A 27968-nucleotide genomic window follows, 5' to 3' on the forward strand; every position below is an offset into this window, starting at 1 on the left:
ATCTTTAACTTAATCCCTTCTACTTGAAAGGCCTTCCCCTGAGTTTTCTAGTTGGTTTATTGATTTTTTTCAATTTTATATTTACTCAGCTTAAGTTATCGTCAGTATTTCTATTTTTTTAAAATTGAATTCAGTTTTCAAACCCTGAATTATTTTCACCATTTAATTTAGCCATATGCCTATGTTTTCTTGGGCATCACTCAGGTATTTGTCATTATTCTCTTTATGTTTAATGAATTTTTATGCCTTTTTTAAACTCCTTGAATTCTTCAACAACTTTTATGATTCTTTTAAATTTCATTTCTTGGTGCTAAATAAGTAACTTCCTCTGGAGAACATAGCAAAAGGAACAAACATTTGGATCTGTTTGGGCTGGTATGCAAGCTGTACCACCCCTGCTGTGCTGGGAGTGTGAGGATGGTCTGGGTGGGTCAGGATCTTTGGCACTCACCAGCCTGGGCTACTGTATAAGCTGTGTGAGGAGGTTAGGCCAAAGGGTTGGGATGATGAGAGTGGATGAGGTTCAGGGACTCACTGGGCTTGGCTGCTGCATTCAAGTGTAACCTGGACTGAGCTCAGAGGCTGAATATGGTGCTGGCTCCAGGAGGACTCACCAGAGCAGATCAGTACACAATATGTATGACCTGGCTAAGTCCATTGGTTAGATATGACTTGGACAGGCTGTGGTCAGGTGGACTCATGAGACTGGGGCCAACATTAGAGGTCGTGAATGGTGTGGCTTGGTTAGAGTTAGGCAGAGTCACCTACTAGGCTGAGATATAGGATGTGTTACTGGGACCAAGCTTGGGGATTGTTGGCAACATAGGTGTACTACAATTTTCCAAATGCACAGTATTCGTGAATCGCAGGAAAATGAGATATATCTGCATTTTCCTGACTTAAATGAAAGGGTATTCCAGAAAACATGCCTATTGACTTTCAAATGTATCAAATCATGGTCTCAGTCAGTTGTTCCTGATGAAGAGTGAGGCCAGCCCAGTGTGTTATAGACTTTTCTACTTGCTGAGACAGCATACAAGACAGCAATGATTCAACGAAGACATTTATTTTTGGGTTACAGATTAGAGAATGTTGGATCAGGGTATATGGTACTTCAAGTTACTCCTTATTGTATAAAAACAATGTTTTCTCAGACTGTATACTGTCTTGGGAGCCTCCATTTTACAAGCAGCTTTTGACTAAATTTTGAGGTAGAAGAGTAACTGTAGCCCCTTGGTGGACCTAGAAACTACACCATTTGTTGGGTACCACCCACCTAACACAGTGATAAATGACTTTTTGCTGGGAGTAGAAGAGAGTGACTATTGGTGAAATTATTAAGGCCACTCCATGTAGTTAAAAGGGAGGTTTATTTAGTGGTGTAACTTACAAATGAAGGGATAGGTAGGTTGCAGGGTCTGGGAAAGACGGAGCGCAGTCCGGCGGTGTTCTTTGGAGAACTCTGCTCGGTCTACCTCCAGCGTCCAGGATCCAGGAACCAAGAGAGGAACCAAGAGAGGTGGCGCACCCGGATCTTGGGTCTTCAGGGTCCTCTCTTGGCCCCGCCTTGTAGGCGTGACAGTTACCGAAGCCTCAATGGGGGTTGGAACTTCCAGATCAAAGCTGGAATGGCTACCCACTACAAGTGACTCTATAAATTTACTGGGGGCCAATTGAGTCTGTAGGGGCACATGGGTATGTTAAAATTATATCAATGAAACAAAGCCCAAGAACTTATAACTTATGAGACACACCAAACTAAGGAAAGGGTGTAACTTGCTTACTTGGACATCATAAAGGGAATGACACCTAACGCTGTGAAGGCATGGTCCCACAGCAACCTGTCATCTGATATCTGGTGTGCATATCAAGGACTGAAAAGTAGTGGATGCATGACTGTTCCTGATGTCACCTGCTGTTGATGTGGCCTGCCCACATACCACCTTGTGGATACCTGTTTGCCTTGATGGACGTGGAATGTAACCCAGGGTTTCCTAATCTCAGACTCTGGTTGAAGCTCTTTCACTTCACAGCTGGGTTCACATTTTGTGGCCAAACCACAAATTAAATTGGCAAAAGATAGACTAGAAGAGGAAAATCATACAGATTTTATTTGATGTTAACATTTTTTACATGTACCAGAGATTCACAGAATAGAAGTACAAAATATAGAGAAGTAGTTAGATTTTGGGACTTATGTACCATTTTAATAAAGGTCTACAAACGGTGGAGAAATGGAAGGAAGTTTGGACTTTTAGGGTGAAAGATTATGGGAAGGTACATGTATGAGGAAAGTTAGTGACAGGCAAATCAATATTTGCATGAGAGTTCTTCTTTATCTATAGGGTGTGAATTCCAGTACCCCCAATGCATGCCTGAATCCATGAGTAGTGTTGAATGCCATATTTGCTGTTTTTTTTATATATACATGCCTATCATAGATAAATTCAAATTATAAACTGGGTATAGGAGAAAGTTACTGATAATAATTGATAGTCAAATGGGAAAATTATAACAATATGTGGTTATAAAATGCCAGCATCATTGCTTCTGTGCTTTGTAGCCAATACTAAATAAAGTAAGTATTTATGTACAAGCATTCCAGTATTGTAACAGCTATTTGTATAGCAGTCACAGCTACAAAGTGCCAATATGCAGACAGTGTGCACAGTGTAGGTACTCTGGACAAGGGAAGATTCACATCTTCAGCTGTACAAAATGGATGACATGGAGTCTATTCACGTAATCCAAATGGTATGTGCTATGGTTTGCATATGAAATGTCTCCCTAAGACATTTTCTGTTCAGCAGTGCTCAAAGGTGGGATCTTAATGGGTGATTAGATCATGAGGGCTCTATGGATTAACCTATTAAGAAGATCATAATTTAATGGCCTGTCTCTTCAATGATGGGACCTAGTTGGAAGAGGTAGGTCCTTAGGAGTGTATTTTTGGAGAGGCTACATCACATCCTGGTCCACCTCCACCTCCTTCCTGGCTAACCTGAGATGACAACTCTTCTCCCTGCCTTGACATTCCGTCTTACCATAGACCCCAAAACAATGGAAATAACTAACTGTAGAACTAAACTTCTGCAATCACAAGCTTCCTTTCTAAGTTATCTTAGTGATTTTTGTCATGGTGAGTGAAAGCTAACACAGACTAAATTGAAAGTTATGAATTGATTATGTCTGAACTCTTCCATTTAATGTTTTGAACTATGGTTGGCTGTGGGGAAATGAAACTAGAGAGAGCTAGGAGCAGACTACCATCTGGAGTTATGAAGGGTGCCTTTTGTCTCTATGATAAGCTTGTTTTATCTTCCCAGTATGTGTGAGGGAGACATATAAAGGAGAATTTATTCTCTGTGATTAGGAAAATGTGAGAGGGGAGAGATTGTTTCTCAATTGTAGCTCAAAATAATCCTGTGACAAGTAGCACATTATGAATGACACATTTTAATCTCCCTCATGGGGGAGTATTCTTGTAGTGTGAGCCTTATAAAGATTCTCCCAGAATTCATCTCTATTTAGAGCCTAGTAGCTAAAAATTGGAAGCCACTTTTCTGTATATTAGCCAATTGCTTCAAATGAGAAGATTTATCAAACAAAGACAGGCAGGGGTGCATTGAGAAATAGTGTCAATTCTACCTAAACTTGCACAGAATCAGAGAACATGCCTTTCCCCAGGATAACCATTTGGTGAAGTTTGGCTGCTCTGACTCTCTCCCAGCCTCCATCATTCAGAACCTGTGAGGTGGGTGCTGAACTCTGATGAGGGCTCATAGAACATTTTCTAAAATGGTTGAATTGGAGAAATGTAGAAGCTAGGTGGCGCTGGCAGCCATGGGCTGCATAAGAGCAGCCTCTACATGTCTGAACATGTCTTGTGTCCAGAGGCTACAGACGTGAAATCTTTCTAAGGGGTCTGGTCATAGACACAGAGATGCTGATTTGAAACAAAGGAAAAATACACAAATTCAAATCCATCACTCCCATACTGTCCAACATTACTCATGTCTTCTGACTTAAAAGTGAAAACCCATGAAGCACAATGTAGGCTTACCTTTTTGCTAAGTAGATGGCTCATGGTCCTTTGCAATTCTAATATTCTACTTGGTCTTTTTGGTTTTGCAATCACTACTGACTTGGAATTCCACAGGAAAACCAGAAGTTCCAAAATAGCACTCGGAAGAGACTTTGGGTTTAGTCCCTTTTCCATTAATGTCGATTTTCCACCAACCACATAACCTGTGCATTTGGAATAGTTCCCCAATAGCACCGGCTTCCATAAACTGTAGTGCCTGTCAGGAAATAAAATTGCCTTGGTGGAAAGACCAAAATTATACCTGAGAACACAGGAATGTCAAACCAGCCCTGACAACCTGCAGCACAGGCGACAGTGGTGTGGGCCACATCCGTCAGACAGGTTGACTAGAAGGAGCAATTTCCAGCCATGTCTTCTGCTCAAGTCATCACCCACAGAATCAGCCTCAGCCTGGGAGAGATTTTAAGACTATTAACAGAAGACGGGCCCACTTAAGTTAGGATGCCACTAAACGGAAAAAAAAAAAAAAGGTCTCCTTTGTGAATGTGTATGAAATGTGTTTTATGGAAAGGCATATCAAATCATAACTATGTATAAATTGAATTAATACCAATTACTGCAAATCATACTGAGGCAAAGTATCAAACAAAGTGGAGGTGGAGATTAAAAGATTAATATGTGAAGGGTACCAACAGAGGGAAGACCCAAATCCTATAGCCCAATGGGTTTCATTTAATCAAGGGAGCATTCTCTTGAGACAGCCTGAGCCTTCTATGAACTTAGAAGAGGCAGATACTATGTAAATGACCCATAAAAGGTCATGAAGTTACTCCCCTTACCCTTTTGCTTCTTGGAGACGAGCTACTGCCATGCAGCTCCGATCACTGCCTGATTTCCTGGTTATGTTTATTCCAAAGATTTTAGGCCCGAATCATCGTGGACAAATTAATTACAGCAAGCAATCAATAAAAACAAGCCTTTTAAATTCATGCACACAACTGCCTCCCCTTAAGGCAGGGTTCCAGAGGTCAGCTTTGGACATGGGTAAGAGTCTCATCATGCTTCTCCCTTCCCCCGCTAACATTTGTTGAAAGGAGAGATGTACAGCTGCCCATTGGTTATCTATGCTACTCTAAGTAACCTCTTATGCTCCTACAAGTAACTCTGAAAACGTGTCTGCCCAGTATTAGTCAGGGTTCTTTTAGGGAACAGAACTGACAGGTTAATACATAGAGGGGATTTATTTGGTTTTCTTATACCATCTGGTCTGGGTAATTCAGATGGTGTCTCACACTGAAGAGGTTGAGGATCCAGTAGTTGCATCCAGTCCACAAACCTGGATGTTTCAGCCTTCCCAGTCTAGGGCTGAAGGCCTGGATGATTCCTGGAGAGCTGCTGGTCTTCAGTCTATGTTGAAAGGCTCAAGAAGCTGATTTTAGTATCAGTAAAGAAATGCAGCAGGGACAGGATAGATGAACTTGCCAGCAGTAGTGATAGCAAACAGGCAAGAAGCAAAGTTTCCTTTTTCCATGTCCTTTTATCAGGGCTGCTACCAGAAGATACATCCACATTTAGGGTGGGGTTTCCTGCTTCTAATAATCTGATTAGGAAAGTACCTCACAGGGTGCCCATTGATTTACATTTTATTTCATCACAAATCTTGTCAAGTTGATAACCAAGTTTAGCCATTGCATCCAACAACCTAGACTTGGCTGGAGTAATTTCTTTGTTTTGCCATTCCCCCATTGTATGTGGGTTGAATAGCAATAGATACCCCAAGGACAGCCAGGCAACAATAGCATCCGCAGCCATGAAAAGATATCACATAAGCAAAAGGTAGCATTCTGTTGATGTTGTATTTTTTTTAAAGATATATTGGCCAATAAAATGTTGATCTCAATTAACTCCAGGTTGAAACAGGCTCATACACTGGCAGATGGGGGCAGGTCATAAACTTAGAGTCATTCATTAATATCAGAAGCTGTAGGGCCTTTGTCATAGCACTGGCCAACCCAAGTTAATCTACTTGTTTCCAGGGCTATTTTACCCTTCCCTGCTCCCCAACAGCAAAGAAGTTTGCTAGAGAGAATTTCTTTACTTCCTAGGTCCATCATTTTCCTTCCTCACCTAGCCTGTGCAGACAAACATAGACACTTACTTGTTCCAACCTGGTAGTGTGTGGTTTAGGGGCAACTCCATGAGAGAAGCACAAGGCTGAGGAGTCCAGCTTTGCTCCTACGAAAGGAATGGATTTCAGCTTCATCTAATTAAAAATGACTAGAGCAAGTTCACAGAGTAGAAAATACAGTAGGATACAGTAAAAAATGGTGGGGTTGAGCAGGACTGTTGTGAAACATGGTTTCCTGCACATGATCTGGCTGTTGAACTCAACACGAACTCACAGAAGCTGGGACTGCCTGCATTAAGACCTGCACTAGAACAAGCCAGCAAACATTCCAGCATGAATGAGGGAGCAGTTTCCAGCCACCACACCCCTCACATCTGAGAACTATTGGCAGGTGATGGCCACTGGGGGAGGCAGAGTCAGTTTTCTTAGGGGTTTAGTTTCTCTTAGGTAACTCATGCTCCAGTGGATAACCCCCTCTCCCCCGACCATGCTCTTATTGGACTCAATGGGTTATAAAGACAAAGAAGGAGAATATGAAGTTGGGAATGAGACATATAGGAGGTCTGGGAGATGTTGGAAGACTGGGGTAGGGAGTGGATATAATCAAAATACATTGTATACATACATGAAATTCTCAAAGAATGGATAAATAAAGTGGTGGACAACACTTAATTACTGCTGTTTTCTAGGTCAGCATATTTCCAGAACAGCATATAGCAAGAACTCCAGAGCTAAGCTTTTGTGTGTATAGTCTTCTAGATATGTGAGAACCTCTGTTAGTTTGGCTAGATGATGAGCTAGTTTATCAAATATTAAGGCAATGCTATAGTGCCCATGGCCAGTGGCTCACAACTGTCCATAACTCCAGCTCTAGGGGAATCTGAAGCTTCTGGGGAGCGGGGTGGGGCTCCTGACTTCCAGGGCCACCAGCACTCAAGTGCACAAGCTCAGGCACATAGTCATAATTAAAAATCATAAAATCAGTCGGAAGCGCAATAATTTATCTGTGTGCTAGCAGCTGACGTGCAGACACAAGATGGTGGCGGAAACGCCGGGCTCTTCTCCTGTTCCTTGTTCCTCTGTGGGTCCAAGTGAGGACTCTGCTTTTGATGGTCAAAGCAGCTTGTCGGTGGTTGTCTTGCTTTGAGCACCGATCAAAGACTCTAGGAAGTGAATGCTCCGAGGACTATTAAGATTTGATCCACGATTAAAGACTGCATGCCTGATTTGATGTCTTGATGGAGTCTCTTGTTTAAATAATCTAGTATAGAGCATGTCATGAAAGCCTTCCTGATCAGTGTGGTAGTGCACATCTTTAATCTCAGTATTTAGGAAAGAGGCAGGTGGATTTTTGGGAGTCTGAGGCCAGCCTGGACTACACAGTGACTCTGTTGAAAAAAAAAAAGCCTTTCCAGCTTCATTACACATGAAGAGATTTTCATAAAACCTACACCCAGGTGTCTTTCAAGTACTAAGGACTTGACAAAACCTTCTTATATTATCTAAGTTGCATAACTTGGTGAGGGGCGGAATCAACTGTTGATGACATAATAATGCCCTTTTAGCAAAGGTGTTCTCAGACAGGTCATATTTAGAAATATTCTCTTTACTTAGTTTAATGAAATTTCATATTTAAAACATTTCTGATGAAGTGTATTTGAATGTGTGTTAATTTTCAGAAATTTCAAAGTTATGGCTAGAGTAAAGCTCTGATTCAAATCATGACATGGGTATTTCTTTACCTCTGCAAAGGTAGCAGATATAAAGTGATTTTTTTTCTTGAGAGCTGTGTGATATTCTTCATCTTTTTGGGGGGAGCGATGTCATGGCAGTTGTTATACACTGGTTATTTCTGTCATTACACTTTCTATGCTCTTCACTCACCCACCTTCCCTAAAGGTTGCTACTCGAGAACACGGTTTCTGCATCTTCCCCAGAGCACTTTCTGGAATGAATTTTGCTATTCTCCCGGGGGAACAGACCTTGGGTATAAGGAGAAGACAGAGGCAGGAAGACTCAACTTCTGTAGTTCCCCAGTATCACTCTGTATAAAAGCGTCTGCATAGTCCCGGCATCTCTGTCACCCAGGATGAATTCTATGCCCACATCCTTGAATGTGAACAGATCTTATTCCCCCCAAACCAGGCAGGGCAGAACCTGACCAGTACTTCTTCACATTGGCATTATTGACATTTAAGCCACATTATTTTTGCTATAGGGTCTGTCAATACATTTTCTGTTGCTATAGCAAAATATCTGATGCTGGACAATTTATGAAGGAAAAATAGATCTAGGCTCATATTTCTGAAAGATAGAGATTGAGGATCTGCTGGTGGCTTATCCTGTGCCACAGCATAGCAGATTACATTACATGAGAGGATATGAGAGTGTTGTGGGAATGTCATGTGGCACCTGTAGGAGACAGAAAGGTACTGACTTAGTTTATACCAAACTGTTCTCACAAGACTTAATCCATCTCCACAAGGATAAAGCAAGTATGTAGGAAGGACATTAATCCCTTCAAAGTCTCCACTTCCTAACATAGCCATATTGGTCATCAAATTTCCACATGAGCCTTGGTAGAAATAAGGCACATGGAAACCATAGCAAAGACTATTCTGTGCACTGTTGGCTATTTCCTAGTAGTCCAGTCCCTTGGTGGTAGTTACACAGCCTTCCTCTCATCAAAGAGTTGTCTCTAGTCCTTGTTAAATGTTGGAGGGAGAGGTTGCTACCTATTGAGACTGACTGGTTTATACATTTGTGATTTTTCTTCAGAAAGCCATCAAATGCCATTTGTCAGCCACCCTTATTTAAGAAGCAACTTTCTCTCTAAGATTTATTTATTTTTATTTTATGTGGATGGGTTTTGCCTGCATGTATGTCTGCACACCATGTAGACATACAGGTCACTGTGAGCTGCCATGTGGGTGCTAAGAATTGAACCTGGGTCCTTTGGAAGAGCAGGCAATGCTCTTAACAGCTGAGCCATCTCTCCAGCCCCAAGACACGTCTTTCTTTAAAGCGCCTTCTTAAGTGATAACGAAGATGAGGCTGCAGAAATGGTCATCAGGAGTGCTCGCTGCTTGAGCATCAGTACCCGGGTCCAGATCTCCAGCATCCACATAAAACCTGGGTGTGGCTGTGTGCACGTGTGATCACAGTACTGGGACATAGAGAAGGGACCATCGCTAGGAGTTTCCTGGCCAGCCAAACTGGATGAAAAATGGCAAGTTCCAGATTCAGTCAGAAACACATCCTCAGGGGGACAAGGTGGAGGTCATCTGCTGCCATCTTCTGGCCATATGACTACATGTGCACACATGCCTCCAACACACACACATACACACACACACACACCACCACCACCACCACCACCACACCACCACCACCACACTAACAAAGATCTCAGCTTAGCATTATGTTCTATCTCTAATAGTCATTTATGTTACAATATTGTAGTTTAGGACATAGAATCACAGGTCCAAAGTGACCACCTATCACTCACTTCTGAGGCTATTTATCATTACATGGATGAACAGATACAAGCTGTGTCATATGTCATTATAAATGGATTTTTCACTAGTGTTCATTGCTCTGAATTAACAGTGGCATAGATGGTAAGAAAGCAATATTGCAGAATGAAGAGAGAGGAAGGCCAAGACCGGAGCTGATGGTGAGATGTACAGGACTATAGTTGGTCCAAGCAGGGAAAAGGTCACATCAACGGCCCTCTAAGTGAGTCAAAACATTCTCCAGAAATAAAAATTCAGGTATTTCATAGGTTATTTTGAATGCTTGTCCAAAATCATATGAGAGATATATAAAATTATGTTTGCCAGAATCTGGGGAATAGGGAATGGAGAGCTGGGCATGAAAAGTTCAGTTATGAAAAATAAATACACTCCGAGGACTGCCCAGAATTGTACTAACAAACAACAGGACTTCAATATTGATATGAACATCTGCTTAAGTGGGTGTACCTCATATTAAGTGATCTCACAAATTGAAATATATAAATAGGTATGAACTTTTAGGAAGAGAATTCACGTAAGGGAGTTGTTTTCTGCCCTCTTGGTTTTTCTGATCAAATAAATGGAAGGAGACTGAAAGCTGGGCTGTCATGGTTGGCCTTTGGTGGCCGGATTCCTCGGTGCTCAGGATTGTAAACCCCAAGCTCTGTGGAGCATGGAGATGGACGAGAAGCACCCCACTGGAGCGGCTTTTGTTGATCAGCTGCCAGTTGATATTATTTCATATATTTCCTAGAATAAACTTTCATGTATGTCCTATTTACAGATGAGCACATTGAAATGATAAGAGGTAACAAATATGCCTGGGATGAGACTGTGAAGTGGCAGAGTTGACATTCAAAGCTGTCGTGGAGCACTAAACCCTGCTGTTATCTATCTATCTATCTATCTATCTATCTATCTATCTATCTATCTATCTATCTATCTATCTATCTATTTATCTATTTATTTATTTAAAAAATAAAACATTTAAAACTTGTCTGAGAATTTCATACATGAATAGTACTTCATTCCACCCCTCCCTTCCCACCTTAAACTCTCATACCCTCCCCCTCTTAAATTTATGACTTCTTCAATTATTATTATGTATAATCAGGGGGCTTGTCCTTCTTCTCTCAGCAGGTGTTCATTGTCTGAAACTCTCCTTCTAGGTCTGGGGCCTTGTGAAATTCCCCTCATCCGTATTAGCTTGTTATATTGTCCTTGTGTTGCTCTTGTTCAGGTGACCTATTTTTGAGATTTCCTGTCATATACAGAAGATACTAATCTGCAGCAGACTTCCTGGTCCTTTGGCTCTACAGTCTTTCCCCCCACCTTCTATAACGCTCTCTGAACCTTAAGTGTAGGGTTGCACTTTAGACGTATTAATTTGGATTGGGTATCCTAAGGTTTGTTGTTCTCTGCATTTTGGCCAGTTGTGGATACCTGTAATGGTCTTCATTTGTTGTAAAAAGAAGCTTCTTTGCCGAAGTGGAAGAAGAGCTACGCTTATCTGTGGTACAAAGAATAAGTATTTAGAATGCAGTTAGGAATTATACTGTAAACCCCATTCTGGTTCCATGATGTCATGGGACCTATGGATTAGATGAAGAGTTTGTCATCTGGGATTCTGTGTTGATGAAAGCATTGGAAGCAGGCATCCATGTTGCTGAGATACGAAATGTCAAGCCAATATGTCAAGATTATAGACACGTAACTGCCAAAGCATTTGTAGATATTGATTACACTGTAGTTACAGAGAAAAATTTTCCACCCAGAGTTTTTGTTACTTGCTGCTTAAACAGATGCCCAAGCAAGGCTGATTAAAGACACAGTTACATGGCATGCTTCTAACTGAAAGAGAACCTTTAAGTTTGTATTTGTGGAGCCAGAATTTTGCTCTGCCAATGTTTATGACTTTCACAGGGGCTGCAGAATGAATTCTAAAAATGGCAATGGAGTAACCAGAGTGGTGAATTACTTGAGAATTAGTGAAGTACAAGATTTTTGCCATTCTGTTTTTTATTGACAGGCTGAACTCAGATTCATGAATTCTCTTCCTCCAATTGTGGATCAAAGTCTCGGTTTTATGGAGCATGTTTTATAGTCATCCACACAGTACCACAATTTTTTTTTTGTGAATGGCATCAAGCTGTGCTCTATGATCCCTCACTTCCCATCGTCCCGAGTCTCCACACCTCCTAGTGATGCCTGTTGATCCTCCACCTTTAACTCCTCCCATATTTTCCCCCAACTGTCTCTCAAAATCATTCTCAAATTCAGGACACTCCTGATGCCCTGGAGGGATGGTGTCTGTGCATCTGAGCTTTTCTTGGAATGTGCATCGCTGGTGGATCTTCTGGATGTAAATAATTTACCCTTTGAATTGTGCCCATACATGTCCACCTCTTTATTTCTTCCTCCTCTACCATCTCCTAGGGAAACCCAGGCCATTCTACAAGGTTGGAACTTCACCCTTGTATATTCTAGGCTTCTACCTTGCATACAGCCACACTTGTATCCCTTTCCTTCCCTCAGTCTCTTGCTAGAGTGATGCAACCTGCTAAATACAATATCCCTAATTCAAAGAAATATTACTTATCCAGTCTTATATTCTAGCCACTTTGATCAAACACCCTCAAATTTACATGCTAGGAGAACATATTGGGCTCCTTCCAGCTAGTTCTTCCAGATATAATTTTTTCTGCCCTTACTGGCATGCCCCGGCTGGGTCATGTTGAGAGTAACCCCGGTTTAGCAGTGGAGAATAGTGCTGAATGAAGAAAAGCCAGCTACTTTTCTCTGTAGCATTTCAACAGTTTTCCAGAAATTTTGAGGCAGGTATTATTTCCATTTAAGAAATTAAGATATTGGGGCTTTGAGGGCTTAAATAATTGGTCAAAGACCCCGTCACTAGGAAATGGCATCCACGCAGAGCAGGATGCTGGTGGGGAGGGGGATGAGAGCAAGAGTTTCTTCCATTCAATAAGACATTGATGTGGGTTTGAAACACTCTGGCTTTGGTTAACACCAGGAAATTGGAGGAGTTTGAGAATGAGAAGGTACAATTTAGTGGTAATACACCAAACTTCCAGATGAGGCACTGGAAATGAGACCAAGGGGTGTTGAGTAGAACTGGACCATTCCAATAATTGAACAGTCATGAGGGCATGGAAAGACACAGCTGCAAGAAAGGATTTGAAAACTCAGAGTTTGGTAATAATTTTGTTTGCTTTTGACATTTTCCATGTATTGAAGAACTGCAGCGTAGAATAAAGGACAATAGAAAAAAAAACCCTAAGTTGTAGCATGTATTGCCTACCAATTTTCAAATAATAAATCTTCCCTAGAACTAGGGAGATGGCTCAGTGGATAAAGTGCTTGCCACGTGACCATGAGAACCTGAGTTCAAATTTTTAGTAGCCAGGTGTAGTAGTGCACATCTGGAGGCATAGAGACAGAGCCTAAGAGCTTGCTGGCCAGCTAGCCTACCATAAATGGAGAGCTCCAGACTCAGAAAAAAAAGAAAAGAAAGAAAGAAGAAAGGAATAAAGAAAGAAAGAAAGAAAGAAAGGAAGGAAGAGAAAAAGGTGAAGAGCAGTTGAAGATACCTAAGTTTCACACACACACACACACACACACACACACACACACCATATAAACACCAATTGTGAATCATTTCCACTTTCAGTGGTATAATATAAGAACTTTTTTTTTTTCTGTATGTGTGTATATCGGGAGTCTGGGAAGAGTTTATTTGTACTCTTCAGCTCAGGGTTTTCACAGGCTACAGTAAAATAATCTGTCATGCTCTGGCCACCTCAAGGCTTAACTGGGACAGCATGTGTCCCTAAGCTCAGTCATAGGCTACTGCCAGAACCTTCCTGTGGTTGACAGACTAAGGCCTTTTGTTCTAAACTCTTTGCGTCTATAGGGAAACCCATAACAAAGAAACTTGCTTTATTAGAGCTAGCAACTGAGAGAGAGCCAGAGCATGGTCTTGAGAAGGAACTCAAGGTATGAAGATCGACAGTAAAAGGATAGTTTCCTTGCTGGGTGTGGTGGTGCACATCTTTAATAGTAGCACATGGGAAACAGAGGCAGAGGCAGGGGTGGGGGTGGGGGTGCTGGGGTGGGGGCTGAGGCAGCAGGATCTCTATGAAACTCTATAAGAGCCAGCTTGTTGGACAGTGAGCTTCAGGTTAGGTGGGGCTTTATAGTAAGATACTGTCTCACAAAAATTATTTTTTTTCTCTTAAGCAGTGGTATTGGGTACATGCTAAAGAAGGAAACTTGATTCCTTTCTTATATCAGATGCAAAAATTAATTCAAAATGGATAAAAACAAAATTTTGAAAGGTGAAATTATTTAATGCTTTTTGTCTATGTTTACATTATTTGTGTATATATAGGTACGTGTGCATGTGTGTGTATAGGCCACAGACGATAGATTCAAGTATTGATTTTAAGGCAACATTCACTTAAAAAAAACAAAAAACAAACAAAAAAACAAACAAAAAACCCAGGGTCTCTCACTGGCCTGAAACTCACCAAGTAGGCTAAGGTGGTTGGTCAGTGAGTTCCAGAAATCCACCTGTTTCCTCCTACCCAGAGCTTGAATTTCTAGTGTGTTACTATACCTGACTTTTTTTTTTTTTTTGGTTTTTCGAGACAGGGTTTCTCTGTGTAGCTTTGCACTTTTCCTGGAGCTCACTTCATACCTGACTTTTAACAATGTGGGGTTGCAGGATGGAAATCAGGTCCTTGTAATTGCAAGACAAATGCTTCCTTGAACAAGCCATCTCCCCTGTGCTCAACTCTTCTTATTAACTAAAAAACAAAAAAAAAAACCCCACAAAAACCAAAAACAAACAAACAAAAAACAAACACAAAACAAAAACAAAAAAAAAAAGAGAAGTATTTATTACATCTTATCAGGACACAGTTTCTCAGTTATAGTACCCAGAATATAAATAACAAAGTTAATTAACTAAATAAATAATTAATTTGGCTTCTTTAAAATTGAGAACTTCATTGCTTCACAGTACATCAGTCAAAAGACAACTCACTGATGGAAAGAAAACATTCATAAATCATATAATGGAACTGTATCCAAAATATTCAAGTGCTCTTTCAAGTCAATAAAAAGAACTACTTTATTGAAAATCAGCAACAACTTGAATATACATTCCTTTAGTCTTCACAAGGGCCTTTGTGTATATGTTAGGGCTACTAGCTTGGTGTTTTTGTGGGACTCCTAACAGTGAGAGCAGTTGTGCTTCTGACTCTTTTCCTGCTCTTGGGACTCTTTTTCTTCTTATTGGGTTGCCTTGTTCAGTCTCACTATAAGGGCTTTTTCGTTGTCTTATTGTATCTTGTTTTGTTGTGTTTGGTTATTGTCTCTTGGAGCCTGCTCTCTTTTGAAGGGCAAAGGAGGAGTGGATTTTGGGAAAAGGGGAGGTGGGAGGGAGCTGGGAGAAGGGGAGGGAGGGTAAACTGTGGTTGAGATGTACTGTATGAGAGAAGAATCTATTTTCAATAAAAACCCTAATCTGCACATGATCAATACATAACATCACAAGATTTTCAAACTCATTCATTATTAGAGCAATGAGGATCTAAGTAAAATGAACTACCATTTACATAGATTAGAATGGATACAATGAAAATGACAGCTGATAAAGTGAGTTGATATGACTATGAAGAAGTCGGATGTTCATATCGGCATGGAGAGACTATAAAATGGAGCACTTGCTTTGGCTAAAAGCTTGTCAAAAATAGTTAAACATTGAATTACCATATGATCTAGAAACTCTACTCCCAAGGAGTTGAAAGGTGAAAATGCATGCCCATAGAAACACCTGTACATGAATATCCATAGCTTGAAACAATCCAATGATCTATTGGCTGATGAATGGAGAAATAAATTTATGCTATATGTAAACACAAAAATATTGACCATAAAATAATGAAGCATGCCACAGTATTAAGAGTTGAAAACATTTGCTAGGCGAGAGGATCCGTGTACTTTCTAATTCCATTCATATGAACTCTTCAGAATAGACAAATACACACAAGACAATTCACTCATGGTGGATGGAGTTGAGGCAAAAGGGGCAAAAAAGAAGTGAATGTCAATGTCTGTGGCTTTCTTCTGGGGGTAAATAAAATGTCTGTAATTAGATGACGGGGCTCAATGAACAAGTCTGTAAATCTACTAAAACCCATTGAACTATGTGCATGGAAAGGCTGATTTCAGGGCATGAGAACTAACATTTCACTGTAGTTATTAGCTATATAAGAAATCTTACACAACTGTCTCGCTATGCAGAGGGCCTAGTCTAGTCCCATGCAGGCTCCACAGCTGTTGATATAAATTTCATGAGTTTCCACTAGTTTGGTTTGGTTGTCTCTGTGGGTTTCCCCATCATGATCTTGATGCCCTTGCTCATAGAATCTCTCTTCTCTCTCTTCAACTGGACTCCTGGAGCTTAGCCTGGTGTTTGGCTGTGGATCTTTGCATCTGCTTCCATCAGTTACTGGAGAAAGGCTCTATGATGACAGTTAGGGTCAGAATCCACCCCTGGTGCATGAACAGGCTCTTTGGAGCCCACTACCTATGATGGGACACCTTGCACATACTGCCTTGAGGCCGGAGGAGGGGCTTGGACCTGCCTCTACTAAATGTACCTCCCCATGGGAGGCCTTACCTTCTTGTAGGAGGGAATGGGGGATGGGATGAGAGAGGAAGCCTGGGGGGATGGGAGGAGGGAAGAGGGCGATCTTTGATTGGTATATAAAATGAATAAAAATTTTTTCTTAATAAAAAAAGAAATCTTACTTTTTATGTTTTATCTCTTCTGGGTTTCATGCAAACAATAGCCTGGCCTATGGTAAAGTTCACATACCAACATATTCTTCTTGAAGCATTTAGCCATTGGCATTCTGTTCTGTATTTCTTAGTTACTATATTATATGGGGTTGAGTGAGCCTGACTCATACTGACTAAGCCTATCACATCAGCTTAATTACGTATCACGTAAAGAGTAGCTGAGTTCATTCAGCACGGAATATGTGTGGGACAGGAAAAGATAATGTTCTTTGTTTTTTAATTTGTTTGAATTTTCATGAACCTTCTAGTCCCAAAGAGAAGTAATCTGATAAATATAATTAGATAAGATATTAACACTTGTTTTGTAAAAATCTAAGCAAAAATGCAATCCTAACACTCAAGCCCTACATTTTCAATTCCATTGCTAAAAGTGGAAACAGTTGTTTCCTGGGCACTGAATCAGATGTGTTTAATATATTTTGAAACGTAAGAAATATAATGACAAAATTAAAAAAAATCCCTCAAAGAGGAAATTACAGCACATAACAGCTTATTTTTTGAGTTGGAAAATTTCTGCTAAGTTCAGAGCAGCTGGGGAGAATGGCAAGTAACAGAACTAGGCAGATTTATGGGGCCCACACATGGCAATATTTTTGTGTAAAATTAGTCAAAATCATTATACTTGTAGATGAAGAAATGGATTCCAACAAGCTTGCATTTTTTTTTTTTAAAGAATGATCATATTTGGTCTAAGTGAACTGGAAGAACTGAGCAATTTATTGGATTAGCTGATCACCAGCATTGTAACTCATATTAAAGTTTGGGGAAACCTGCCAAGCACTGACTCTCAGAAGATTAGGATAATAATACATTGATTTCCAATGAGTAGAATTCAACCCACATTGCACTCTGCCTTCCTATCCAAAGAACAGAGGGGAAATAGGCCATTAGAAGAATTTTCCACTGAAATGTCTTTGTTTTGTCTTTAGGCATTATACTAAAATATTTTGATAATGGATCAAGTAGATATAAATGTATTCCATTTTAAGAAACCCAATGCATAGTACTTCAGTTTAAAAATGTTATCAAGAGAAATGGTTGATTTCAGGTTGCTACATCCAGCAGGGCTCCAGGGACAGACCTGACCAAGGTAGTAAGACATTGAAAAAAAGACACACGCAGACATTATACAGGCGTAAAGCTGGGATCAGGTGGTCTGAGCTCTTGGCTGGAGAAACCACAGCACCCTGGAAATGCAGCATGTTTATTATAGAGAGTTGAGGTTATTGTATACAGATAAACAAGGAGGCAGAGTTTGTGGCATATATCTGGATCAAGGAGGCAGGTTTAGCTAATCCAAGTAGGAATGATCTCAGCAGGCAGCAGTCTTCAGACCATAAACATCCAGGCCAGGGATCCTGAAAGCTATGGTGCACACATTATCAACACTCAACAAACTTGGTCCCCCAAGGAAAGTTTTACCACGCTTCTGAACTTCACCCCAGGAGGAAGACTTCGCTATTCCTCCACAGATCTTAATCTCTGGGGTCTTTGGTTTAGCTGGCTCATGTCAGCCACACACTGAGGACTTCTCTAATTTAGGGCTTTCTGTGTTCCATACTAGGATGGGCACAGAGACATTTTACTAGAGCATAAAGTAAGAACCTCCTCTCCCCAACATGCACAGTGTGCATACATACAAAAATGTGTGTATGTATGTAATTTCTTATTATGAGGGCTCAAGTTCTTATTTGAGCAGGCAGGCTATCATTAGCCAAATTTCAAGCAATCTGAGCACAAAGATAATTAAGTCCAATAGTAAACATAAGAAACAATAAAACATCAGGTAAAGGGAACTCATAAATTTATATCATAAATGAATAAAGAGAAGAGAAAGGAAGGCTCTTAGCAATTAGAATGCCAAAAGTAGGGGCTGAAGAGATAGTTTAGCAGTTAAGAATATTTGTTGTGCTTGCAGATGACCTAGGTTTGGTTCCTAGGACACACATGGTAGCTCACAACCATCTGTAACTCTAATTCTGGGGGATCTGACAACTCCTTCTTGCCTCGGTGGACAACAGACATACATGGTACAAAGACGCACATCCCAGCAAAACACTCATATACATAAAATAAATAAATAAGAAAAAAATCACCAAAAGCTGACTAGCTTGTTTGGGGCAGTATTGTAGTTGGGAATTTATCATTTTGCAACATCATGGTACAATTTGAATCAGATGGATTCTAACTAGACGACATTTTGATGAAGGACAAAATATTTATATTATTTGAAGTGTCTGCCCACACTTGTACTTCAATCATGCAATATAAAGAAATCAAGCCAGTTCTCACCTGAAAGCTTCATCGCTACAGGTTAACTTTCATGGAGCTGGAAGGCTATATGAATGCTACAAGAGGATAAAAATAATCACCAAATTATCTATCTGTTAATCTTGTGGGCTACAAAAAGTATCTAGCTACAACCTGGCAAGATATTCCCATTGGTGCAGCAGTATCACAAATGGGAGTAGCCAACCACTTTCCAACTGAAGGTTGGGCCTTCTCCACAAATGAAACCCATACCTGATACTGTGATCATATTAAAAGAAGCCAAAAGTGGGAGAGCTTATGGAGAAAAGGAAATTCTTTCATACTCTTGGTGGGAATTTAAATGAGTACAGCCATTATGGAAAACAGGATGAACGTTCCAAATGAGAAGACATGTTCTGTGTAGGTACTACAAGCATTTATTTTTTTTTTAACATGGAGATTATAGAGCACCTGACCCTTGCTGAGGAACTTAATTTGAAGTTGAGTTATATGGTGATATTTTATTTGTATTAAAATATTATTTGTATGTTAATGAATAAAGTTGTCCGGGGGGGTCAGAGCTATTAGCAAGTCATAGGAAAGCTGGGCGGTGGTGGCGCATGCCTTTAATCCCAGCACTTGGTAGGCAGAGCTAGGTAGATCTCTGTGTGTTCAGGGATACAGCCAGCATTGGAGACACATGCCTTTAATCTCAATACCAACCATAGAAGACCTGGAGGTCTGTACAGACAGGCAGTGATGAGGCGGTCAAGTGGTTGGGTTTACAACCAATGAGAAGGCAGAACTGAAAGTCTTTATAAAGACTTTAACACAGGAAGTAGCTCTCTTTCGGAGAGGTAGGACCACCGCAGGAGGAAGGGTAAGGTTTTAGCTCTTAGCTCTGACCTCTTGGCTTTCTTCCTTGCATTGGTTCTGTGTTTCTTATTTGGTTACATCTACATAGTTAGGCTATGATGAGAACTTGATTGTATCACACTGTACAGACTGGGAAAGACTGTAGAGAAACAGGAATAGATATGGGCTACATTTTAGATGCACTTGAAAAGAAAACTTGAAACAGGGTTAATATTATTCAGCACTCTTGGGTGTATCTGAAAAAAAATGAAATCAATATGAAGAAATATCTGTATACCCATGTTTATGTTTATTGCAGCATTATTCACAACTGCCAAAATACAAAATCAAATGGATGAATACGTAAAGACTATATCAATATCACATCATATATGTATATATACATACACATATATACACATATTATCTGCGTATGTGCCTGTATATGTATAATGGAATACTATGCAACTTTAAGAAAGAAGGAAAAGTTGTTTTTTTATAGCACCATGGATAGATCTGTTAGTTGCTGTAATCAATGAAATATGGTAAACATACAAATCAAAATATCACATAAAATTATTTACATATGAAATTTTAAAATATTGAACTCAGAAATCGAGAGGAGAACAGTTTTTATCAAGAGTTGGTGTGAGGAGGATTTGGAAGATATTGGTCAAAAATATAAAACTTCAGTTATGCAGGATGAGTAAGTTCAGGAGATGTATTTGACAATATAGTGACCATAGTTAATAAAAATAAAACCATTAAAAAAGGTCAAAAGTCAATACAATATCTGACCTTCAAGTGTATCTTCTATTGGAGTAGCGAGGGACAGTATAGTGCAGGACATTACTTGGTAAAGTGATGAAACTGGAGTACCAAGTATAAGTTAAGAGGAAAAACAGTTGCTGACATCACATTTGTCAAAGTGGGAAATGATTTGGTCATATAACAGAAAATTCTTGTTCATAGAAATTACTCCCTGAAATAGTCCCAGGCCAAAGGCCATGCTACAATTAATTTATGATCATATATTTCAGAAAAATATAGATCTAGCTAAGTAGCTAGATGCATAGTTAAGCAATATTAGTGACAGAACAGATAAGATAAAATGGAAAGAATCTGAATAAATAGTATATGGATATTCTCATATTATTTTTATTTCCATAATTTATCTGTAAGTGTGTAGTTGTTACCAAGTAAAATGTTAAAAATATATCATTGACCTGGGGAATTTTTGTTTTACTTGGCAAGAGACAGCTTGCTTGTAAAGAACTCAGCAAAATGAACCCTTGGTGTGGGAAATCCACCAGTGTTTTTCAAATGTGATGACTGTACAAATTGAAATTTGAATATGAGTTTTAAATTACATAGAGAAGGAAAGGCAAAAGGTGAATTTTATTTCTGTTGAGGGTTATCTGGTTCTAAGAAAAACAAACCCAGGTTAGCCAAAGGGAATTTTTTTGTAAGAAAAAAAAAGGGAATTTCAATTGTGGGAAATCCTATCATCTCATCTTTATTCTCCCCCCACCACTCCTCCCGTTCTCTTGTGTGGTCAACACTGGTAAGAACTGTAGGGTCACCACAAAGAAAAATAAAGCAACTCTTAGCAAAACCCACAAAGACTTCCAAATGAGAAGACATGTTCTGTGTAGGTACTACAAACATTTATTTTTTAACATAGAGATTATAGAACACCTGACCCTTGCTCTTTGGCGAAGAACTTAATTTGAAGTTGAGTTAGGCTATGATGAGAACTTGATTGTATCACACTGTACAGACTGGGAAAGACTGCAGAGAAACAGGAATAGATATGGGCTATATTTTAGATGCAATTGTCAAACTCCAAACATAGTAAGTTGAATTGGAGACAGCAGTATCAATAAGGAAGTAGAGAAGGGATAGATAGGAACATTTGTATGTGTTTGTATGATAGTGTCTCTCATTCTGTAGCCCAGGCTGGCTTTGAACTTATGATCCACCTATCTCAGCCTTCTTCTTAAGAATTAAGAATTAATTAATGTTAAGAATTAATTAATAAGTGTTAGAATTAATGGCTATTATGGGAAACTTTTTCTAAAGGGACATGATACACACTGACACACATATCTAGGGAACCCACAACAGACTAAAGTACAGCTTTGTGACCCAAGTTTATTGGAGTTACTTACAGGGGTATGGGTGAGGGGTTATTTATAGTAGTGGGGATGACACAAAAGTAGCTGCACCACTGGAAACCCACCCTAATAGGGACAAGAACTCATGAAAGATGCAATCTCGGGGTGCCATGTATGGCTTATAGATACCTCAACAAGTCAAAGAGTCTCCTTCAATTGTTTGCTGCTAACCTTGGTGAGGGACCTCCATGAATCCTGTAAGTTTCATTTTCCCAGGCTTGAAGTTTGTTTATTTCCAAAATCCCATGAGACTCACATTCTTTCTGGAGAAAATGTTTGAAATCTAAGAGAATTGGTAAATAACACTAACATGAATCACCTTGCCTAGCAAGATGATGAAGACTTTTGGGTACAGTTGACAAGTCTTGATGTTGGACTCATTGTGGATGACTGAGGGAGAAGTATTCAAGGCAGCCTTCTGTTTCCAGCAGGCATGAACCGGAGACTATTTAAGGAAATTGAAAACATTAGAGGAGACATTATTTGGGATGGAGAAGAAAGGTTGCAAATTCAATGTGGGCCTCTTTTTAATTTGATGAACTCATAAGGTAGACTGGTGGATGCTGGGGACTCACTGGCCAGCCAGTGTAAATGAAACGGTGAGCACCAGGTTCAGTAAGAGACTGTCCTAGTTCATTTCTATCGCTGTGAAAAACTACTCTGACAAAAATCAACTTAGGGGAGAAAGGGATTTATTTTAGCTTATAATCTCAGCTTACAACAGTCCATCATAGTGGGGAAGTCAAAGGAGAAACTTCAAACAACTAGTTTTATCCACAGTTGAGAACAGAGGGAAATTAACCATGCATGCTTACTTGCTTGCTGGTACTCAGCTGAATCTTTTCATCTTTAAACCATTCAGGATCTCTTACCTAGGGAATGGTACTGCCCAATATGGGCTAGGTCTTAACTTAATTAGGATAATACCCAGCAGACTTGTCCACTGTCCATCCCAATGTAGCTAATCCTTAGTCATTAAGACTCTCTTCCCAGGTGAATCTAGGTTGCCAAGTTGATGCAATTAAATACCAAAACCAATCCTGTTTAAAAATATAAGGCTGGAATCTCCCACTCACCCAAGCTCTCTTTCCCTCGACCCTCGCCCTTCACTACCCCCACTCCTGTCCAGGCTGTTCATGTAGATCTCATTCCAACAACAGAGAGGGAGAACAAGGAATAGGAGACCATGGTAAATGAAGACCACATGAGAATAGGAAGAAACAAAGTGCTAGAGAGGCCCACAGAAATCCACAAAGATACCCCCACAACAGACTGCTGGCAATGGTCGAGAGACAGTCCGAATTGACCTACTCTGGTGATGGGATGGCCAAACACCCTAATTGTCGTGCTAGAAACCTCATCCAACTACTGAGGGATCTGGATGCAGAGATCATGACTAGGCCCCAGGTGGATCTCTGGGAGTCCAATTAGCGAGAATGAGGAGGGTTTATATGAGAGAGAATTGTTGAGACCAAGGTCGGATAAAGCACAGAGACAAATAGCCAAACAAACGGAAACACATGAAATATGAACCAGTGGCTGAGGGGTCACCAACTGGATCAGGCCCTCTGAGTGGGTGAGACAGTTGATTGGCCTGATCTGTTTGGGAGGCATCCAGGCACTGGCACTGGGTCCTGTGCTCATTGCATGAGTCGGCTGTTTGAAACCTGGGGCCTATGCAGGGTCGCTTGGCTCGGCCTGGGAGGAGGGGACTGGACCTACCTGGACTGAGTCCACCAGGTTGATCTCAGTCTGTGGGGAAGGCTTTGCCCTGGAGGAGATTGGAATGGGAGGCGGGCTGGGGGGAAGGTGAGGGGGGCGTGAGGGGGGAGAACAAGGGAATCTGTGCCTGTATGTAGAACTTAATTGTATTGCAAAATAAAAATTAAAAAAAAAAATATAAGGCAAAGAATGCTAGAGGAAGACTCCTGACATCTATTTCTAGCTTCCATACGTGCATGCACAGGTAAGAACACCTAAACATACATACACTCACACACACACACACACACACACACACACACACACACACACACACCCCAGATAGTACTGTCTGCTTTTGAAAGGCTCACAGGATTAACTTAACCTGGTTGGCTCTTACTACATAACTTCTCATCATATTCACACATTTACATGGATCAAGGTCAGATGACTGGATTTCACAAGGGCGGGAATCATTGAGGGGCAATTTTAGAATTCTGTTACCACACAGGCAGAGAGTCCCTGCTGCTTCCTTCTCCCCACACTTCATGCTTTTTAACGATGTCATTCTCAGAGAGGAAAGAGTGTTTCTGGGGGAATGATCCATTGACTCGACAGTAACATCATCAGCTTTCTCAGAAAAGAGCCTACACTCTTTCAAAGTGGAAAAATCCTCGATGATTGTGCAGCATGCTTTCCTGAGACACCACAGCTGGACAGCACAGCTGTCTTTCTGGGAAGAGGGACTGCTCTGGTCTACATGGAAGGCCACCCAGGGTAGAGTACTTCCACGTGAGAATCCCAAGAAAAAGCACAACACCATGAACGTGGCATCGAGTTTTACCACAGCTGCTTGCTGTGTCTCCCAGAGAGATCAAGACAGACTTTTGTCCAGAGAGTGAGAGATTCTGAGGCTGGTGACTAAGGGAGAAATGACTCTGAGGATGAGCAATGTGAGGGGGTTGCTGCCCAGTGTCCCAGTGAGTTCTCAGCTCATTGCCCTTTTGAGTTGTACTATGATGTCCTTCCTTTGCAAAAAGTAAGGGGACAGCAACATGAAGGATGTAATTAAGAGGACAGCCAGCTTCTGAGAGTCCGAGGCCTGGACTCTTTGGCTTTCAGAGTTGCAAAGCCTTCAACAGGCCAAGAAGCATCAGGCAGAATGAATGGAAAGCCTCTGATGAGTATGCTATGAGCTGCGAAATTGCAAACAGACTTGGCATGCTTCCTCAGGAGCCCAGCAGAATTTGCACATCGCTCAGTGTTAAAACTCATGGGACAGCAGGCACTCGTTTCTTTGGAATGGGCTTTGGCATCCAGAAACTCACCATCTGCCTCTTTTTGGCTATTTCTGATCCCCAGGGAGGGACTTTGTTGTTGTGTCTGTGTCCTGTGCCTCTTTTGTAGTAGAGAGGAATCAGGCAAGCAGCATCGAGGGCTGTCTTGAAGTCTTGAAGAATAGAGAGAGGCAGATCTCCACATGCAGGGCGTTTTGCATCCAAAGGCTTTGATACAGTCAGGCCTGAGTTCAAGCTCTGACTCTGTCATCTGCGATCTGGGTGATCTTAAACACGTTGCTTTTTCTTTGTGAGCCCCAATTAGCTCACAAAGTTTCTCGTCTGCAAAAGGGGTATGTGGGTGGGAATAATGTCTATAAGCTGTGGAAAGCAATGGACTGAGAATAAGGGTTTAATCAATAGAAGAATGTACCACGTTGGTGGTGTCTCATCCTTCTGTCAGGGAACCTGTTGGCTGCAAACACAACTGTCCTTCCTCATTCCCCATGCCTTGTAGAACGTGTCTCCTAATATGTACAATGTTAGGCCAAACCACTTGTTTTCCTTTTTACCTCAAGATATAGGGGAATGACCTGCACCTGGTTTGTATCTGCTGCTTTGAAACTAAAGGAGGTACAGGAGAAATGATAGCCGAGAAGGTGAGGCCTGAACACAGAAGATTTCTCCTTTAAGATATCTATAGTCTGCAGAAGAAAGAGAAATGGAAATAAGTCAAGCTCAATGGCCCATAACCTTGCTAAGTTTGCCTAAGAACTCTCTGTCTTGAGATGCACCAAGGAAACAAGCCAGCCCCGAATCTCAATAGCCTTTAGGAACAAAGTTTAATGGTTTTGTTCACACTGGAATGGAATGGATTTGATAGAGAATTTGATCCATGTCTCTTTTCTCTAGAGTCAGGCATGTGGAACAATATCTTAAGTATGGTAGGTTTCGGGAATCACACACTGTAGAGCTCTAGCTTGTGTCCATGGGGGGGGAAAAAAGAGAATTTCTAGGGAATATAGACCAGCAGTTCTCAACCTATGGGTTGTGACCCCTTGGGGTGGGGGGGAGTTGTCAAACAACCTTTTCACAGGGGTCATCTAAGACATCCTGCATATCAGATATTTACATATGATACACGACTGTAGCAAGATTACAGTTATGAATTAGCAACAAAATAATTTTATGGTTGGGGGTCACCACAATATGAGGAACTGTATTAAAGAACTGCAGCATTAGGAAGGTTGAGAACCACTGTTAAGACAATTCTCAAAATTCTCTTCTTTTTCAGTTGTAATTTAATATATTGGGGGATTGGCTTCTCTAAAATTCCTCTCTTTGCTTTTATTTGATGTTTTCTACTATAGTGACACTGTAACAAGCACTCCTAAACCTCAGTGGCTGTGGAAATAGGTAAATTTCTTACTCACAGGTCTGAGTTGGTAGCAGTTCTGGGTGGATTGCCTGTGCTTGGCTTCACAAATGCATTTGATTCGTCTTCTCTGTGTAGCACTGTTTTGCATCATGTGTTACCAGATGCATGTCCTCTCATGTCTATAGAAAGAGATGCAAGTGAAGCAGTCAATTAAGGCATGCTAACATATTACTAGTGTTAATGGGTCAATAGGTCCTCAATCATGTTACATAACCCAAGTAAAAGCTTTAGGCATGACTATGATATCTTCTCTCTTGAGAGACACTATGAAATCATATAGGGACTGATATGGCCATCTTAATACAAATAGGAAGTAATAATTGGAATCAAATCTCCAAACCATGCACACACTGGGCAGTTGAACACAACCACCAATGTCTCTGTCTGGTAAAATAAAGGTTAAGGTCCAAGGCTGGCTATCAGATAGACCTATGTTCAGGCCTTTCTCTTCTTTACCATCATGTCTCATGTGCCTCCTCATTCAAATAAAATTCATTTATCTTTATTAACTCATGACCATTAATACATAGTCATATCATTTATGGCTGTTGCTGACTTTATTTTTCATCAAGAGAAGTGATAACCATTTCTATACCCCATATAGGGCCCAAGCTACCCTTCCAACATCAAACTAACAATAGCAATTGAAACCTTGAATAAGTGACTCCTTTTACATTTTCTATTACTTATTTATTTTCATATTATGTGTGTATGTGGGTGCATGCTCATGTGGGTGCATGCATGTGTGGGGAGGTGCAACGGCAAGAGGTCAATTTGGGGTGTTATTTCTCAGTACTCATCTACCTTGTTTTTTAAAATTTAATTAATTTATTTTACATCCCAACCACAGTTTCCCCTCCCTCCTCTCCTCCAATCTGCTTGTCCTTTCTGCCCTCCCCCATCCACTCTTCCTCTGTTTCTGTTCAGAAAGGGGCAGGTCTCCCATGGGTGTCAACAAAGCATGACATATCAAGTTTTGGTAAGACTAAGCACTTGCCCTCCTGTAAAGGCTGGGCAAGGCAATTCAGTATGAGGAATAGGTTCCCAAGAGCCAGCCAAAGCATTAGGGACAACCCCCGCTCCCATTGTTAGGAGTCTTATGAGTAGACCAAGCTATACATCTGTCACATATATGTAGAAGTCCTAGATTGGTCCCATGCAGGCTCTCTGGTTGTTGGTTCAGACTCTGTGAGTGGACATTAGCTGTAAAGTAAAGGATAACTATGCTAAAATCCACAGATCTAGAGAGGTTAGGTAACAAGGAGGGCCCAAGGGGGGATGCATGAATCTTCCTGGAAGAGTTCTCCTGTGTGAACTGGGTGTAGGTGGGTGGGGATAGGAACTTGAGGGATCAGGTTAGGAGGTGGGTGGAGGAGGAGAGTACTGAAAGAGATGACTGGAAAGGAAGGGCATTTTGGGGTCAGGTAGAAACCTGGTGTAAGGGAAACTCCCACAAATTAGCAAGGATGACCCCAGGTAAGAGTCCTAGCAATAGTGGAACTAATATCAGCAATAGCCTGAACTGGGTATCTCCTGTGATCAGATTGGTGACTACCCCAATTATCATCAGAGAGCCTTCATCCAGTAACTCTTGAAAATAAATGCAGAGACCCACAGTCAAACATTAGGCTGAGCTTGGGGAATCTTACTGAAGAGAGTGAGGAAGGATTATATGAGCCAGAGGGGTCAAGGAC

This window comes from Peromyscus eremicus, chromosome 8a (assembly GCF_949786415.1).
Source record: "Peromyscus eremicus chromosome 8a, PerEre_H2_v1, whole genome shotgun sequence".
In the NCBI taxonomy this organism is placed as follows: domain Eukaryota; kingdom Metazoa; phylum Chordata; class Mammalia; order Rodentia; family Cricetidae; genus Peromyscus; species Peromyscus eremicus.